The sequence below is a fragment of the Microcebus murinus genome, chromosome 15 (assembly GCF_040939455.1).
Source record: "Microcebus murinus isolate Inina chromosome 15, M.murinus_Inina_mat1.0, whole genome shotgun sequence".
Taxonomy (NCBI): Eukaryota; Metazoa; Chordata; class Mammalia; order Primates; family Cheirogaleidae; genus Microcebus; species Microcebus murinus.
This window is the reverse complement of record NC_134118.1, coordinates 19,964,873-19,984,234: the sequence shown is the minus strand read 5'-3', so window position 1 is coordinate 19,984,234 and position 19,362 is coordinate 19,964,873. Positions and strand designations below refer to the sequence as shown.

The window sequence follows — 19,362 nt, the reverse complement described above, 5'->3', positions numbered from 1 at the left end:
TTGGTTGGAGTGTACTTTCAGAAGATTCATCAGAAAGAGAACCAGGGAAATGGTGGTGGTGTTGTCATAGCATGTCTGAACATGTTGTAGGCCTCACAACTGATTGATGGTAAGGTTATGCATAGCACTCTAAGTTGAAAAGTATTATCCATCAGAATTTTGTGTTGCTCTTTTTTTTTTAAGCTGGCAAAATTGCTGATGGGATGTCTAGATTCACTCTGATACACATTTCTTTACATGTGCACACATCACACTATTTTAGAAAGCTTTTAGGATATTAACTTCATTTTCAATGTTTTAAAGTTTCATGATGATTTGCCTTGGATTGTGTTGTTAAATCTTCATACAAGGTACAATTTGGAGACTTATGGTCTTTAGATTTAGGAAATTTTCTTATATAATTTCTTTAATAATTTTCGTCTCTCAGAGATTTCCTCTACTTTGAATGTTGAAACTACTGGACTGACCATCTCGTCTATTGAAAAAATGAATTCAGTATTTTAAATTTCTCAGAACTCTTTCTCATTCTCTAATTCTCCTTTTTATAGCATCTTGTTTTTGTTTTAGAGATGCAACATCTCTTCTTATTTATTTGAAGATATCAAACTTTTTTGCAATTTTTCTTCCACTGACTGCAGTTGTGAATTTTGGTCCCTTACATTCATGGTTGAGACTTTCCACCAATTAATACTAATTCTTGCTGTCCTTTCATATTTAAGAGTAAAGTACTAAATGCTTTTTATCATAGAGTGATTTGGTAGCAAGCTGCCTTGTTTTTTGATAGGCCCAAATTGAGCATCCTGGAAGTCATTTTTTTGTGGTCATTCAGCTTCTCCATAAGTATGTTACAATGTCATATTGTGTTTTAAGAGTATAACAACAACAGAATGACATTAACAGTATTAAAAAAAATCCAGTATTATTCTGAATCTATGAACAACAGGCAAAATAGTTGCAAACATTTAAAATCACTGAATAAATAGCTATATCAATTTTTCTACCACCTAAATGTAGTTCTATATGGACAAATAAAATAGTTTACCTAATTAAGATATGTGAGATATTTTAGGGCATAAGAGAGAACAAGAAATGTACCAATGAGCATAGTCAAATTGTCGGATTCCTAATAGAAATAGCTTCATAAGAACAACAGCTCTCCCTACTTTGTATGCATACTACTTTAATGCCTGTATAAAAGAAGTATGACAAATTTATTTAAAAAAAGATTTTGTTCCTGATTTCTACTTAGTCTCACCTAGCTATTAATTTGGCTGAACTTTAATTAGTAAGATAAATTCCAAGGACTGGAACTTTTCTCTGTGATGATAAATAGAAAAAGGGACAAATAAAACAATATCTTTAAAAATTTTTTTAAATTTTTATTGTGCTATAAACACATTTTTTTTCTTTAAGGTTAATTATCACAATTACATTTGAAAAGTCATAAAAATCACATGCTCTTACAGTAAGCTATAGATAAAAAGGCCATTTTTCTAGACTACCTGAAGCATGTGAAACAGAAAAATTATGTGAATGATTTTCAATTAGCTAGTTTTACACTTGTCTTTTAACTACTCCTGATCAAAAGAAATCTACAACTAAAAATAAAAGTAATGAATCACAGCAGATAATGACAGAGAAAAGTCTATTTCCCCTAGGAAATTAAAAAAAAAAATCTTAGAAACTAAACTGCCTGTGAAATACTGCAAAAACAAAGGTTATTGTCCTAAGCTATAAATTGGAATGAGTTTGGCACTAGATTATGGGGTATTCCCAAAGGAAAGTACCTTACTGATTTCCCCCATCCTTCTTGATCCATGATGGTTGAGTTCAGTATTATGTAACTAACACCTGCTTACTTTGGCTTTAAGGTCCACAGTGAAAAAGAAAAGACAAACCTTTAAAAAATTCATAATAAATATTGAGGAAGGGGATATTCAATGCATGGATATATATGATAATCTCTACAAAAAATTGACTGATAACAGGAGAAGGGGCAGGCCACTACGAATTAGTGACTTATACTAGTCAATATTTAAAAGTAAAAGCAGTTCAATTGGTTTCAAAATATATAAGAATATAAACTGATTGCTTATAAAATGTTTTTAAAGACTACACTTTCTGTTAGATGAGGCTCATCTATACATTAATTTTACATATGCAAATGATGCTACTTGCATTCTTGAAAATAATTTGGCTCCTTAGGTGAACCAACTGAAATCTCATTTACACTGTTAATTTGCCTAGCAAATAATTCTCTTCAGCATATGAGAAAATCAAAGAAGTCTGAAGTGGAACAAATTCTAAATTAATAGCATACAACTTAAGTAGCTAAGAGTAAATTATAAAGGGTGCAAAATAGAATATTAATCTAAATATTTAAGATGCTAATTCTGGGTAAATGCTATTTTTGAGATGCCATGAATTTTCAAAATATTATATTTTTAAATGATCATTTCCACAAATTTATTAAAGCTGTGAGTATAATGTATGTAATTACTAAGTAATATGTGTTCTTAAATTTTAAAAACTTTCTATATTTATGTTTTCATACTAGTTTTAGAAAATTCTGAAAGATGAAAATGAAAATGTTTAGTTAAATAACACGAAAATTTTGATCCATTATTTTTTCTGTCTTATATTTACTGGCAAAATGGGTTTATTAACTCACTTGAGAATGGAATAAAAAGGATTCCAATTATACATCTGACCTTGTCAGAAACAGTAATATGATCAGTTATGAAGATCTATTCAGGGATATGTAGACCATACAAGCTATTTGCTGGCCCTAGGCTAGTCTTTAAGAAAGCCCTACATATTATAAAAGTTAATTATTTTATCTTGAATAAAAGCACACATAACCCATACTTTGAATATTTAAAACACTATGTAAAATGTGCTTTAATTCATCTCAAGATTTTCACTCGCAATTTGGTGTTTCACTGGCAAAAACTGAAAAATGATGATGCTACTTCATTCTTTACATCAATAAATTATGAGTTTCAAATTCCACATGTGAATAAAGTAGGACTAATACACATGCTATTTACCGCAAGAGAAAAAGGAAAAAAAAAAATGATCAGCAAAGAACTGGCCTCATAAAAATTGCTAGGATAAACAAAACACATGATTAAAACACTTTTTATTCTATGGAGATGTATTCCAGAACAATTTTTCAAAACTTTTGGGAAAAGTAAACTGGAAGTAGGGAGGGGAGAAAAATGTCTTTAAATGAATGAAAATGAAATCATCATATATCTAAATATATGGTATGCAGCTAAAACAGTGCTTACGGAGAAATGTATAGATTTAAATGTCTATCAGATATAAATTGAAAAATCTAAGCTTACATCTCAACAAGATAACAAAGAGGAGTAAATCAAATCCAAAGTAAGACAAAGAAAGAAAATAATAAAAGAGAAGAAATCAGTGAAATAGAAAACAGAGAAAAATCAATGAAAGTAAAGGTGTAGCTTTAAAAGAAAAACAAAAAAACCTCAATACAATTACCAAAGTACTAGCTAGGCTGAGTAAAGAAACGAAGATATAAATGACCAGGCATTTATATCAGGCATGAAGACATACATTATGTATGTCTAACATTAAAAGGACACTTAAGAATATATTATGAACAATTTTGTGCCAAAAATTTCACACCATAGATGAAATGGGCAAATTTTTTGAAAGACATAAATTATAAAAAAGCACTCAAGAAGACATAAAATCTAAATATTATTTTATTGATTACAAAAATTTCTAATTTAAAATCTTGCCACTAAAACAAAACAACCCAGGCCCAGATAACTTCATGGTGAATTCTATCAAATATTTAAGAATAAAATCAATTCTATGGAAACTATTTCAAAGATAGACAAGAAAGGAACTCATTTAATAGTCTGGCATTACCCTGTTCTAAAAATCAGAAGAAGAGATTAGATGTAAACTCTAGACCAATATCCCTCATAAATACAGAGAAAAAAAATCTTAACAAAATAACTAGCAAACTGAACCCAGGATAGTAAACAATAATTAGGTATCATGACTACGTTTTTAACCCCAGAAATGCAAGGTTGGTTTGAAATGCAAGCATTGATAAATGTAATATACCACATGAAAATAATAAATAACAAAATAAAAACCTCATGGTAATCTTAATAGATGCAGCAAAGTCAGTTGACAAATCAAACACCTATTTATAATTAAAAAAAGACAAACTTTCAGTATATAAGAAACAGAAGGAAACTACTTAACCTGATAAAGGGCAGCTATGAAAAATCTATAGCTATTAATCAGTGAAAGATGAAATACTTTTCCACTAAGACTGGTAATAAAGCAAGGATTTTTATTCTCACTTCTTCAATTCAACATATTGTTCTAGCCAGTTCAGAAAAACAAGAAATAGAAATTAAAGGCATATATGTTGAAAAGAAAGAAGTATACTTTTTTGTGCAGGTGATATGATCTTACATATAGAAAAATCTACAGAATCCATTGAACCTACTAGAATGAGTTAGCAAAGCTGTAGGGTACAAGATCAATTGTATACAAAAATATACAAAAATCAGTTGTATTCTTTAAACATTAGTAACGAACTGAACAATCTGAAAACGAAATCAAGAAAACAGTTCCATTCCCAATAGCATAAAAAATACAGTAGGAATAAATTTGGCAAAGAGAAGTAAAAGCTCTACACTAAATAGTGAGAGAATTTAAAGAAAATTTTGAAAGGACTTCCAGTTCCAAAATGGTGGCCCAGAAGCAAGTTGGGCTCATCACACCTCCAACCAAAAACCAAAAACAAATACAGGGCCCCAAGATTATCACAAGGGATATCCCAGAACTCAAATGTGAAGATGAGACAGTTCCCATGAATGGAGAGAAGCCAAAAAATTTCCAAGTAAATGATAACAGAATCTGACTTTTACTTCTGCGACACCCCTCCTTACTTTCTGCCTGAAACCAAGCATGTAGGAAAATTGCCCCCGACTTACTGTTTCTACACTGGAAACAGTTAGACTGAGGTGGACAACCAGCTTCCCGACCATCTTGAGTTCTCTGGCAGGAGACCTGTCTTTGCCTTAACTTTCGGGAAGCATAGGGAGTGTTCGAAGGGAAAAATATCAATGAGGACAGGGGGTAGGTGGCTCACCAGCCCCGGCCCTGGAAACTCTGTAGCTCAGCCAAAAGAGACGCCAAGACAGAGTGGCTGTTCAGCAGCACCACACTTTAGGAAGTTCATCCCACTGGTCCACTGGGTACAAACCCCTAGCCAGCCTTCTCCCATTGCCAGGACATTCCTTTTGGGAACTCTCCCATTCTGGAAGGGCAGGGCCCTGCTTACTGGAGCTGAGGAGAATCTCAGTTTAAGGCACCACCTAGAGCCAAAAGGGAGGCAGCAACCTACTGGTAAAGAAATTTTCTTAAACTTTTCTGAGAGAAATTAAAGACGATCTAAATACACAGAAAAACATCTCATTTTCGTGGATTGGAAGATTCAATATTGTTAAGATGGCAAGCCTCTCCATATTGACATCCAAATCCAACGCAACTGCTATCAAAATACCAGTATGTTTTTCTGCAGAAATTGACAAGCTGATCCTAAAATTTATATGGAAATGCAAAGGACTTAGAATAGCCAGAACAATTTTGCAAAATAAAAAGTTGGTGGAATGAATGAACCAGTTTTAAAGATTTACTATAAAGCTACAGCAATCAACACAGGGTGGTATCAGTATAAGGATAGATCAATAGGACAACACAGAGACTCCAAAAATATACCTGTATGTCATATATGGTTAGTAAGTTTTCAACAAAATTGCCAATGCAATTCAGTGAAGGCAGGAAACAAACTGCTTTCAACAAAGTTGCTGGAACAACTGGATACCATATGCAACAATCCACAAATTATTGGAACCTTACAATATACACAAAAATATTTTAATGTATATCATATACTCAAATGTAAGAGTGAGAATTATTAAACATTTAGAAGAAAATATGGAAGAAAATCTTTGTGGCCTTTGGTTAGGCAAATATTTCTTAGCTATAATACTAACACCAAAAGCACAATCCAAAAAGAAAAATTGCATAAACGGATCAATTGAACTCATTTAAAAGACATTATTAAGAAAATGAAAAGACAGGCCATAGATTGGGAGAAAATATTTGCAAATTACATATCTGATAAAAAGATTTGTACTCAAACTATATTAAGAACTCTTATGGCTCACTAATAAGAAGACAACATGATCATACAATGGGAAAAAGATTTTAGCCAACACTTCTCTAAGGAAGATATATGAATAGCTAATAAGTACATAAAAAGTTGCTCAATATTAGTCAGACAAATGCAAGTTAAAACCATGTAAGATGACACATACCCAGTAGAATGGCTGTACTGAAAAATAACAGATGTTGAAAAATAACAGATGTTGGTATGCATGTAGAAAACCTGAAATCCTTATCCATTGTAGGTAGGAATTTAAAATGGTGAAGTCACTTTGAAAACAATCTGGCAGTTTCTTAAATAGTTAAACATACACTGACTGAGACCCAGCAATTCTACTCCTAGCTTTCTATCCAAGAGAAATGAAAACATACATCCCTACAAAGACTTGTATGTGGATTTTCATAGTAGCAATCTTCCTTCATAATAGCCCCAAATTGGAAACAGTCCAAATGTGAGTGAATAAAGTGTGACACATCCACACAATGAAAATTTACATACAAATACAAGAGAATCAACTATTGATATATGCACCAATGTGGACAAATGTCAAAAACATTCTTACGTAGAAGAAAGACACAAAGGATTCCTTATTGTATGATTCCATTTACATGAAATTTCTAAAAGAAATAAGACTTAGAAGAGACGAAAGCAGATCAGGGCTGCCTGTGATGGAGGTGGGAGCAGGAATCAACTGCATATAGACATTAAGAAACTTTTTGACAAAATGAAAACATTCTACAACTAAATTATGACGATAGTTGCACAACTGTATAAGTTTGCTAAAAATCTTCGAACTATACACTTACATTGGGTGACTAGTGTATGTTATCTAAATTATACCGACAATAAATCGGTTAGAAATGAAAAAAAACTTTCTGAAGACAGTAAGATAGCAAGAATCCTCCATAACATATTCTTTTAAGAAGTCTTAATAGCTGAACTTTTCACAGGGTGTAATCCACGAATGTAATGTAAACAAACAGGGGCAAAAGGCAAAGATAATTTAAAAAAACAAGGCATAAAGGAATCATGTGCAGAGAATAAAATCACGCAGGACTTTGAAGAAGGAAAACTTGGACCTTTTTCCCAAGTATCATCATAAGACAACAGGGAATCATTCTATTTATACTGAAGGAGGAAATTTAAAAAGAAACAATTCAACATCTTCAAATAAATTTAAGAATATTTTCAGCAGCTCTAAATTTATTCCCACAATTTTGTGAAAAAAATTTACTAAGTGATCTTGGCTAAAAACAGGAAAAGCACTGACACATTTAGATGAAGGTTAAAAAGCCATAATGAGTCATGAAGACAAAGAAAGACTAGTATAGTTTGGGAGTTCATCCTTAATCTTTTAACATGAATATTGGGAAGAAAAATCTTCCCTTGCATTACTAAGATATTCCACTATTAACTAGCTGCATGGTCTTGGGCAAACTACTTAGCCTTAGTATGCTTCAATTTCCTCTTCTATAACATGGATACAGTGAAAGTATTCACATAGATAAGATTAATGAGTTAATACATGTACTAATTGCCCAGGACGATGCCTGTCACGTAGTACTTAATATGTATTAGCTATTATCATAACCTTGTCAGAGAGATGATAACAACTCTCATTTATTATATAATACTAAGTGCCAAACAAAATGTTAACAGCTTATATCTTGTTTAATACAACTTTTCCTATAAGATAGATCCTATTTCAGTCTCCATGAGAAAGCGGGAAAATACTATTAGAGAAATAAGATTCAGAAAGGTAGAGTAAATTGCCCACAGTCACAGAATCAGTAAATAGTAAAAGGAGGGATGTGATCTGAAGCTTGTAATCACTATCGAAGGCAGTCTTATCTCTTACCGGTGTCACTGATGTGCTCGCTGAATTCATGTATAAGCGTTGGCTGATCATAAGTTAACAAAAAACAAAACTTACTGTTAACAAAATATTTGTAAAGCAATTTACTACAATATAGTAAAACTTGCCTGCATTTTTGGAATTACATTTTAGAGAGAAGGTAACTATGGTCTGTAGAGGTTAAGTGATTTATAAAAGGTCACCAAGCTAGCGCTGGTGGAATCAGAATTCAATCCCAAACCTTCTTCCCTCAATCTGTGCTCTTTCCACTACTCACCCTGTGAATATAAAGGCAATTTAAAACCTAAATGGTTATAACCCAACTAAATTTATTCTTATTCTTGTTTTTATCATTATTATCACTCATAAAAAGTGCAATTATTCCTATTTCCAGATGGCTCATAGAGAAAAAGCAATAGTGTCAGTAAAAAAAAAAAAATCAGAATTTAGACCCAGACAGATTTGGGTCCACAGTTACCAGCCATGTTGTCTTACTGATCTGAGCACCCTCTTCTACAGAATGGGGGTAACAACACAGCCCTTCCCGGATCGTTGTGAAAATCAAGTGAAATAATGAATGTAAAGCATTTAGAATAGAAGACTGAAACAGGATCTGTACCTTTCACCTCTCACAAAAACCAACTTATGGTGGATAACAGACTTAAATGTAAGACATGAAACTATCAGAATTCTACAAGAAAATGCTGGAAAAGCTCTTATAGACATTGGGCTAGGGAAAGAATTTATGAAGAAGACCCCAAAGGTAATCACAGCAACAACAAAAATAAATAAATGGGACCTAATCAAATTAAAAAGCTTCTGCACAGCCAAGAAAACTATCATGACAGCAAACAGACAACCTACAGCATGGGAGAAAATATTCGCATGCTACACATCTGATAAAGGGCTGATAACTAGAATCTATATAGAACTCAGGAAAATCAGCAAGAAAAAAATCAAACAACCCCATTAAAAAGTGGGCAAAGGACATGAACAGAGACTTAAAAAAAAACAACAAAAAACAGACAGACTAATGGCCAAGAAACAAATGAAAAAATGCTCAACATCTCTAATCATCAGGGAAATGCAAATCAAAAACACAATGAAGTAATCATTTAACTCCAGTGAGAATGGCTTTTATCAAAAAGTCTGGCTTTTGGCTTTTTATCAAAAAGTCCCAAAATAATAAATGTTGGCGTGGATGTGGAGAGACAGGAACACTCATACACTGCTGTGGGGACTGCAAACTAGGATAGGCTCTGTGGAAAGTAATTTGGGGTTACCTTAAAGAGCTACAAGTAAAGAGTTACAAGTAAACTACCATTTGATCAGCAATCCCATTACTGGGCATTTACACAAAGGAAAAAAAGACATTCTATAAAAAAGACATGTGCACTAGAATGTTTACAGAAGCACAATTTACAATTACAAAGATGTAGAAACAACCTAAGTACCCATCAATATATGAGTTGATTACTAAAATGTGGTATATGTATACCATGGAGTTCTACTCAGCTACAAAAAAACAATGGTAATCTAGCACTTCTTATATTATCCTGGATAGAGCTGGAGCCCATTCTACTAAGTGAAGTATCACAAGAATGGAATAACAAGCAGTACATGTACTTACATCAAACTGGTATTAACTGATCAACACTTGTGTGCACATATAGTAGTAACATTCATCGGGTGTCAGGCAGGTGGGAGGGGGTAGGTATAGTCATACCTAATGGGTGCAGTGTGCACCGTCTGGGGGATGGATATACTTGAAACTCTGACTCAGGTGGGGCAAAGGCAATATATGTAACCTAAACATTTATACCCCCATAATATGCTAAAATTAAAAAAAATTGCTGCATTAGGTCATAAAAGTTCTCATTAACATTTATTTTTGATTTGTAGAAGATTCTAAGAATGCAAAGTTGTTCCACTGTCTTGCTATATTTGGACCTTTTCCCTTTCCCACAACACTTTCATCTTCCAACTTACACTTATTACTGACCAGAATCATTGAAACATCAATGTCTTTAATTGGAAGAATCTGTTCTCTCAGATCTTATAAATCATTAAATGTTGACTGTGCTATGATGGAATAAACTAATGAAAAGCAACAACAACAACAACAAAAATAGAATAGCAGCTGGCCCTCAGTAGGTGCTCAAAGATGTCAATTTGCTTTTGCATTCCTTAAGAGACTAACAGAAGTGAGGATCAAAGCTGCACCAACTACCCTGAACCTGGACTATTCCCCTTTTACCATATGATGGCCCATATTTCTGCTCCCATTTCTTCTGTTAACTGGTACAGCAAGTAAGTAGCAGAAACTTATAGACGGAGTATATAATCAGAATACAAAAGACACTTAGAGTTTTTATAACATGATTGACTGATCAAGCTATATATAGCTTGATTTTCTTTATCACAAACAATATTAATTGAAATTGGAAGACAATGACATTTGGTGAGGTGGTTTATGTATAAAGTGGAAGAAATTCTAAAATGCTCTAGCTCTGAATAATATTCTGGCTGCAGTGTAAATGGACAAAAAGTCCTAAAATATTGAATGAAGGAATCATAGTGGCATTTAGTTTGTTTCTGGAAGTTTATTATGTTAAAAGTGATTGCACAGGCCGGGCGCTGTGGCTCACGCCTGTAATCCTAGCTCTTGGGAGGCCGAGGCGGGCGGATTGCTCAAGGTCAGGAGTTCAAAACCAGCCTGAGCAAGAGCGAGACCCCGTCTCTACTATAAATAGAAAGAAATTAATTGGCCAACTGATATATATATAAAAAAATTAGCCGGGCATGGTGGCGCATGCCTGTAGTCCCAGCTACTCGGGAGGCTGAGGCAAGAGGATCGCTTGAGCCCAGGAGTTTGAGGTTGCTGTGAGCTAGGCTGACGCCACGGCACTCACTCTAGCCTGGACAACAAAGTGAGACTCTGTCTCAAAAAAAAAAAAAAAAAAAAAAAGTGATTGCACAGTTAAATATTGGTCAATACAAGATAAAAGCAAAAAATAATCTTAGCTCAGACAGGTTTTTATTCAGAAAGTAACTGGCTTAATAGGAATTCCATACACAATTTTTGTTTTGGTAATGTTTGTTCAAATGAATAAACATCTGTCCATCTGTTCATGCATTCATCTGTCTGTCCATTCATCCCTTTCTTTATCTGAGATATTCATTGCTTAAGAATCACTTTCCTATTGTAAATTCATAGGTATACATGTGCAGTACACCATTTCAGGTAGGCATGCTTATAGTGAATAAAGATCAAAGGAATGCAAAATAAATGAAGTGCCCTACTAACATTGCCCTTTTTGTTAATGTTACTCTAAGGTTATTTACGTGGTGTCTGTGGGAACTCTAAAATGGTATACAAAATTGAATGTGTATTTTTCTGGAGTTAGTGACCATAGTTTTCTTCTGATTCTTAAATGCTTCTGGGACCCAAATAGGATTAGTAAACATATCTGTGAATGCCTTTGGATCAACCAAGAACATATTAGAAAAAATGGATTATGTAGGATAACAGGTAATATCTGATTTATTACACAGTCTGTATATTACACATTTTTTTTTAAACAGAGAAGGTAAGGTTCATCTGACTAATCTGGGTTGAAATAATCATCTTTGCAGTAGAGATTTAGTAGAATCTGTAAGTTGAGCCATACGATACTGCTTTTGCGGGGGGGGGCAATCAAAAATAGTCAGGTATCATCAATTTCAAATGGTTTAACCTAATAGAAAGGCATTAATGTAAAATGATTCCCCATTCTGTCAACTATTATTTCAGAGATGATGAAAAGTAGTGTTATGCCTATTATTATGCCTATTGTCATATATTTTGTATTGGAGCTAGAAATCCCAAAAGTACATTTCCGAGGTTCCTTTGGCAGTTGGCTTCCTGTTAGGTCCTGAGAAAGGAAATACGGACAGGAAACTGGAAGGACAAAGCTGGAGACAAGCTTCTGTGTTTCTGGAAGTGGTTCCTTCCTGCCTCTGAGGCAGCAACCCCTTGGTCTGTGCACCAAACTTCGAGTAATGCCCGTCTGTTCTCCCAGCCCTAGTCGCAGTAACTTAAGCCTGTAGTTAGTATTCTCTGGTTGCCGGACCTCCCTATTTTTGCTTTTCTGGTCTTTCAACATCTGTGTAACCAATTACCTATATTAAATATCCTCTGTTTGAAATACTGATCAAAATCATCAAACTCACCTGTGTTCATATTTTGCTACTTTAATGAGATTGCATTTACACAGTTCACATTCTCCTAGGATAAAATAACAACTCAGAAATAAAAAGGTATAGAAAAATCTCAAACCAATTTGTCTGAAAACTGAATATAAGAAGAACATAAACATATTCCTATAAATGAATAGGTATGATCTTTTGCACAGTAGAATACCTATAAAATTTCTGGCTTTTAAAGAGAAGTTTAAACCTATTCATTTGACAAAATTATTCTCAAATATCAGGCAAAATCTATATGCTAATATATAATGAACATTAATTATACATAATATTTATAATCAAAGATAGCCCTTCAAGGTCCTTTCCTGAGAAAAATTTAGTTAACAGATTTTTTAATAATTCTGTGAAAGTAATAAAACTACTTTTAATAAACAAAAATAAAAATCTAGATGATTATTTAGTTTAAATTTGGTACAATTTCACTTTTTTAAGGTAAAAAACAGATATGACCCAAGGAAAAGAAGAACTATATGAATAAAGTAGCAAATGGCTTGTAAAGCTTTGTCAATTTCTGGACATGCTGAGAGATCAGAATTTAAAATGGCAAAAACCCAAACCAAACTAAACCCAACTATTAAATAACTGTGGTAAAAATTGATCAAGTATAAGTGAAAATTGTTTCTGAAACCCAGAAGGAAAAGTGGCTGTCAAAGGGGCTAAAAAAGGGGTGTGGGACAACCAGGTTAGATGACACCAAAAAACTGAGTGTCATCCATTACATTTCTAAACATGGTATAAATCCACGATATACAGTTTGGCTTCAAGCAAGAATCAAATGAGTCATCACTGCTAACTAAAAATTAAATAAATACTATGTTAAGTAAGTTTTTTCTTATCCTGTAACACTACGCTTGTATTCCACAGCAAATATTTTGAAATAAGCACAAAGCCTTAACATGAGACCAAAGATATTGCTTTAAAAATTAATAGTAAGCATACTGGATAATAATTGCTATAATATTTAAAAGTAACCATATTAAATTTCACAGAAATTTTACACATCTGTTATTAAAGTCATTTTATGATATTGCTGGTTAAAGTGAAGTTATTTACTATCTATGGTACTGTTAACACAATCCTTATATGAGTTTTTCTGTTTCTATGGTAACATGAATTATAAGGTTCAATGAAGCTGGATTCACTAATGTGTATTTTTGTTATTCAAGGTGCAAAGGAAATGAAACATTTCTAACATTCATAAACTACAGCAAATGTCTGAATTTCATTTAGAGATAAGATGATAATTACTAAAGTAATTAGAATTCTTCCTGGATGGAATTATTTTACACACAGTAGAAATTTAGATTTGGGAATGAAAGCAAGGGCCAGAGTATATTCAGCGTCAGTAATTAATTACAACGAAAACACCATTCTGATACCTTAGAACAGACTATACTTTCTTCTGTCTGCTTCTTTCTCCAATATGAAAGCAAACTCACCCCATCCCCACCCCTTAAGCCAGAAAGATAAAGTGAGTGAAATCATTTTATTCAAGAAAAAAATCCAATTATAGAAATAATCAACTTTTCTCTCTCGCTTTATTTTTTCATATTTGAAAGGACTTTCACATTAGCAGAACCAATTAAATGAATGTCAGGACAGGGCAAAATCTACAAAGTTGGGCAAGTTCTTAAATCTTTTTAAATTAAACTTTGAAAAAAACCTCACTTATTGAAATTTTAGAGACTCAAACCCAGATCATAGCATTCTTTAATGGGAAAGCATAAGTGGAAGTGACTAAACATCAGGTCTCAGGAAGAATAATTTATAAAGTTACACAGTCATAATGCAGTTGCCGCAAATATCCAGGCCACTATTAAGAAATTAGGCAAATTATGACTTTTAATGGAAGTGTTGTCATTAAGAAATGACACTCAGACACATTACATGTCAAGTCTTACATCATATTAAAGTAGAATTTGTATAGCATCATCTTAAATAATACTGAATGGGGTATATACAAATTGGAATATATACACATACACACATATATATGTATATATTAGAGAGAGAAACTAAGAGCTATATTTATGAATAGAAATTATAAAATCTATTAAATCAAAACAGAATTATAATGACTTTATTTCTTATTAGTTGAACTCATTTCTGTTGTTGTTTTATTTTTTTAAACATTCAGTTTATCAAAATTCAGTTTACCTGATTGGATCAGGGGCTGGCAAACTACGGCCCATCAGCCAAACCCGACCACTGCCTGTTTCTATAAATAAAACTTTATTGGAATACAGCCACACTCATTCATTTACATATTATTTATGGTTGCTTTTGCTATAAGAGCAGAGTTGAGTAGTTGTGAAAATTGCTACAGAGGCCACATGGTCCACAAAGCCAAAATTATTTACCATCTGCTAAGATTCTAACCATCCAGACCCACAACCCTTTTGATAAGAACTCCCAGGAACACTCCAGGGCGAGATTGAAGGCCGGTGGGCATACGATGCTCTCGTAAATGTAGCCCTAATCAACCTTTCCATTATCACCCAATTCTTGTTGATACAATTCAAATCAGAATACGTCCTCTTGGAGCAATCCCACTGCACAACCTACGAACACCTTTCCATACGATGGCCTGCCTCTATGATGAAATTTTTCTTGATTTTCTTTTGGCATGCTGATTCATTCCAGCCCCTCCTTTGCAACTCTGTGATGTCCCTATTATGATCTGCTTGACACTTCTCACATCTGTTCTCTAGTCTTATAGCCCCTAATAAACCATAACCACCTGGTGGAAAAGGATGGGGTCTTGTTCTTATTCTTACACTCCGCGGCAATGAGACAGCAGCCACGCAGACAGCTGAGGCTCCACAAAGGTGCCCATTGAATGAAAGGTGAAGTACTAGGGAGAACGTGGGGGAAAAAAGACAGGAAAAAGAATAAATGGATTCAGTGAAGCAGCAGGTGCTATCTACCTATCAATGATTAATCCCTCTTTTGACTAACATCTATCTTAATCTTCTAAAGTGCTAGAAGTTAACTCTGGCAGGGAAGGGCAAAGTGGAGAGTCACAGGGCTTTGGAAATGACACTCCCACTGGGGAGAGGCCAGACGGACGCTGCAGAGAAACCAGATGCCAGGGCCAACTTGCACTGCTTACAAGGATGGCATCGTTTCTCAAGTGAATACTTTATAAAAAAAAAAAAAAGTAGTTAACTAAAAATTGTTCCATCTTCAATTTCTATTTCTAGAAATTATTACAACGTTGAGACTAGGTCAATGCTTATTTTAAATAACCTGAGTTTACTTGCAACTTTCAGTTAAAATTTTGAGGAAAGAGGAATAAGATGGAGTCTTTGAAATTGAAGCAAGACTTACAAGGAGGAGATGAAAAGGAATTATTATTCTAATTCTAGGTTACAGTTGATGCTTCTAGATTTGAAGGGGATGAGTCCCATCATTCTAAACTCATGTATTAACTGGGTGGTTTATTCCCCACACAGTTCTCAGCAGCCAACACGTACGAGGGCTGCTCTGGCAGAAGCAGAGGTAGCCAAGAGCCCTTTCCATACAAAGCTCCACGAAATGTGCCTGTTTGTTTGACACCGTAGCTTTTATGCGAAGGGCCTGTCATTTATTACGACACTGCCTCTTGGATCTCCATTTGGCCCAAATCTCTGCCTCTAAAGGAGCAACTCCGTCTTGTCTCACGCCACGCCCGGCTGGCCTGCCAGCTGCAGTTGTTTCACAGCTGGGCACAGCCACGGAGCACTGCCTGCAACAGGCTTCACGACCCACAGAACACTGCTCGGCTCTCCCTGATGGTGAGTGGCATGAGTCCATGCTTGCCACTGTTCCGGCAAGTGGTACAGCTAGTGTTACAGCGCTTGACTAGGGAAAGAACCCAGCGAAACACACGGAGAGTCAGAGAACAGCCTTTATTCTGCCAGCAGGCTCAGCATGCCACCAACTTCTGAGCTCCCCTTCCTGTTCTCCTCCAGTTTTTATACCCTTGGTAGGATTCAAAAAGCGTCCAATCAGCAACAAGCTTTAACGTCCAATCAGCAACAAGCTTTAACATCCAATCAGCAACAAGCTTTAACATCCAATCAGCAACAAGCTTTAACATCCAATCAGCAGTGAGATTCAAAAAGTATCCAATCAAGATCATGCAAGCAGTGCAGCTGAGGGAGGCCAGGGCCTCCCCCGTAGACCCACTCTAGGAGTGGGAGCGGCAGGGAGGTGGCCAACGGCCACGTCCCTGCGCCCAACGGTTTTCCCTGTCACCACTGTGGCTGCTCTAGAGGCAGCCTGCTGCCCCTCCTTTTTACATACCCAGTTCTGCAGTGCTGGAATGCTGGGCATCGCTTTAATGCTGCTGGTAGATGATCATAAAACAAGGAATATTTTAGAACTCAAGAACAGAGTCACCACATTGGAGAACATCGGGATATGACAACAATCCCCAAAGTCACCACTTAGGGAAGAAAACAGCATCAGTCACACATGAACTAGATACTGTGGCATCTTCTGATACCAGCCTCACTGAACCTAGAGTAGTAAGTTAAATAAGTTATTGCTAACATTTTTTGGGTGCTTACTCCATGCCAGTCACTCTCTTAAGTGCTTCTCATATATCAACTAATTTAATCCTCAGAATAGTCAACGAGATAGGCACTATTTTCCTTAGTTTATAGATGTAGCAATGGAAGCACAGAGAGGTTAAGTAACCTGCCCAAGGTCACACAGCCATAAGCAGTAGAGTCTAGATCTGAATCCTCACTGTTTTCATGGTCTGTTATCTTAAATGACTGCCTCCTACTGATGGAGGGCAGTGAATATCAAAAAGTACCAGATACATTTGTTCCAAAAGGCCTAGTTTCTCAGAAACAATGACTATCAGGTGTCACTGAACAATGACTCGTTTGAGACTCCTGTCTAAAAGCACAAGTGCCATCTGATGACCCCCGCGATTACTAAATAAAATAGCCACATAGTATTATCTTCTCATTCTTCCATTAACAGATTATCACATTGTTAAAAACCAGGGGCACTGAGGATAAGGCCACTTGGCCATGGTCATAGAGTTAGTTAGAGAGGGCCTGGGATTATACTTTCTGACTCCTTTTGCTTTACTGTAAATTTATTATTTAAGCCAAGGAAAAGAAATACAGAAAAAAATAATCCTCACCAGATAACATATCTGTGCTGGCAGTGAACAAAAAGATAGCCATGAAAGCTCACATTTCATCACCCACATTTTCATTGGTGCCAAAACAGGGGAGAGATAAGACCCCGTGATACTAGAAACATTAACAGATACAACTAGCCCCTGTCTTAAAGAATCAGTGAGAGAACAACAAATCTTGCTAATTTTTAACACTTTACCTCATGTCCCAAATCATAAGGTCTACAAAGCAGCGCTGATTACATCATTTTTGGCAGAAGAATCTGAAACTGTTTTTTTAGATGACTATAGCAGTGCTTGATACCAGCTGCTGAAGAGTTCAGAGCTTGACACACAAACCAAAGTATCTCTGTCATATAATTCATATCCAACCAATGACTATAAAGACCCACAAAGGACCACTGCTAATAGTCCTTTTTCTATGTTATTTTAAATTTAGTTTAAATTACTATGTTATTTTACTATGTTATTTTACCACGGTAAATATGGTATGAATGATGGGGCCTCCTCCAAAATTCATGCTGAAACTGAATCCCCAATGCAACAGTACTAGGAAGTCATGAGGGATCTGCCCTCATGAATGGGACTGCACCCTTATAAAAGGATGAGGTTCAAGAAAGTACTCTCTCTTGCCTTTCCCTCCCTTCCACCACGTGAGGACGCCCAGACAGTGCCATCTACGAGGAACAGGTTTTCATCAGACACTGAAGCTGCTGGCACCTTGATCTTGGACTTCCCAGCCTCTAGAACTTTGAGAAATAAATTTCTGATGCTTATAGATTACCCAGTCTCAGGCATTTCATCACAGCAGCACAAACGGACTGAGACACTGAAACAATCTTCTGAGACAGAAGAGATGACATGTTTACTTTGCAGAGGTTCAAGAAAGGTTGAAGTATTTGCACAGAGTAATTAGGATTTGAACACAATTGCCTCTCAAACCAGCTAAACTTATAACTCTCGGAAATTATTTTGCACAATTTTATTAATTATAAATATTTATTAATGAATAGTTATATCAAGTTTATAATGAATAATGTTATTAATAATAATTTTTACATGTACAAAAGGTTTGGGGGCTATGATCTTAGAGAACCTAGTAAAGGAGAAAATTTTGTCTGTGACCACCAAGGTATGCAGCAAGTAGATAAATGTGTGTGATGCTATCAGCCAGCATCAGGGTGGTGATGCCCACTAGGATGAAGGCTCGATTTAAAGACAATTTGATTCATTCCAACCAATGGTAATTGAATACTTACAACTAAGGGGAAAGAAGACAGAATCAGAGCACAGTAAGAGGGTTGGAAAGCATTTCCAGCCACTAGTGGAGATAAACAGTGATGTGACTGACAGTGCCAGGTGCAATGCAACACAAGGGAGGGAGGATAAGAAGGCATGGAGGAGTAATGGGATTATAAACCTTCCAGAAGATAAACTTGGAAATAACACAGGGAGGAAAAAGAAAAGATACATGGAAAAACTGCAGAGGTTTGGGGGTACAACAGGCATAGCAGTGCAATAGATTGCCACCTCCTAATGTAGAATGTGCTTAAATTAACTAAGACAAAGTGTGACATCACTAGAATTTATATTCTACTTCAATCTATGTATGTAGGTCCAATTACAGTAAACATTTCCTTTAGCAAACAGCTTTAACGAAATCAATTTCTGATCAAAAAAGTCAACAAAAACACTGAGGGTGGTAAAACACAAAGTAATGATTACATCTCATCACAGGTAAAGGTCCAAGACACAGTGCTGTATAGACAGTGACTATATGCTTCCTGTGCTAAGTGAGCTCCTCCTAAAGACAATGTCACATTCTCCAGCCTTGAATAAGAATTGTTTTTAATTGTATGATGACACTTTTACAAAATGTGAACATAAATA

General features: G+C 35.2%; 1 protein-coding gene across 5 annotated transcripts in view; it reads right to left on the bottom strand.

The window, feature by feature from the left end:
- CDKAL1 (CDKAL1 threonylcarbamoyladenosine tRNA methylthiotransferase) overlaps positions 1–19,362 on the bottom strand; it is a 594,702-nt gene that overhangs the window by 148,491 nt on the left and 426,849 nt on the right. The window lies entirely within an intron of this gene.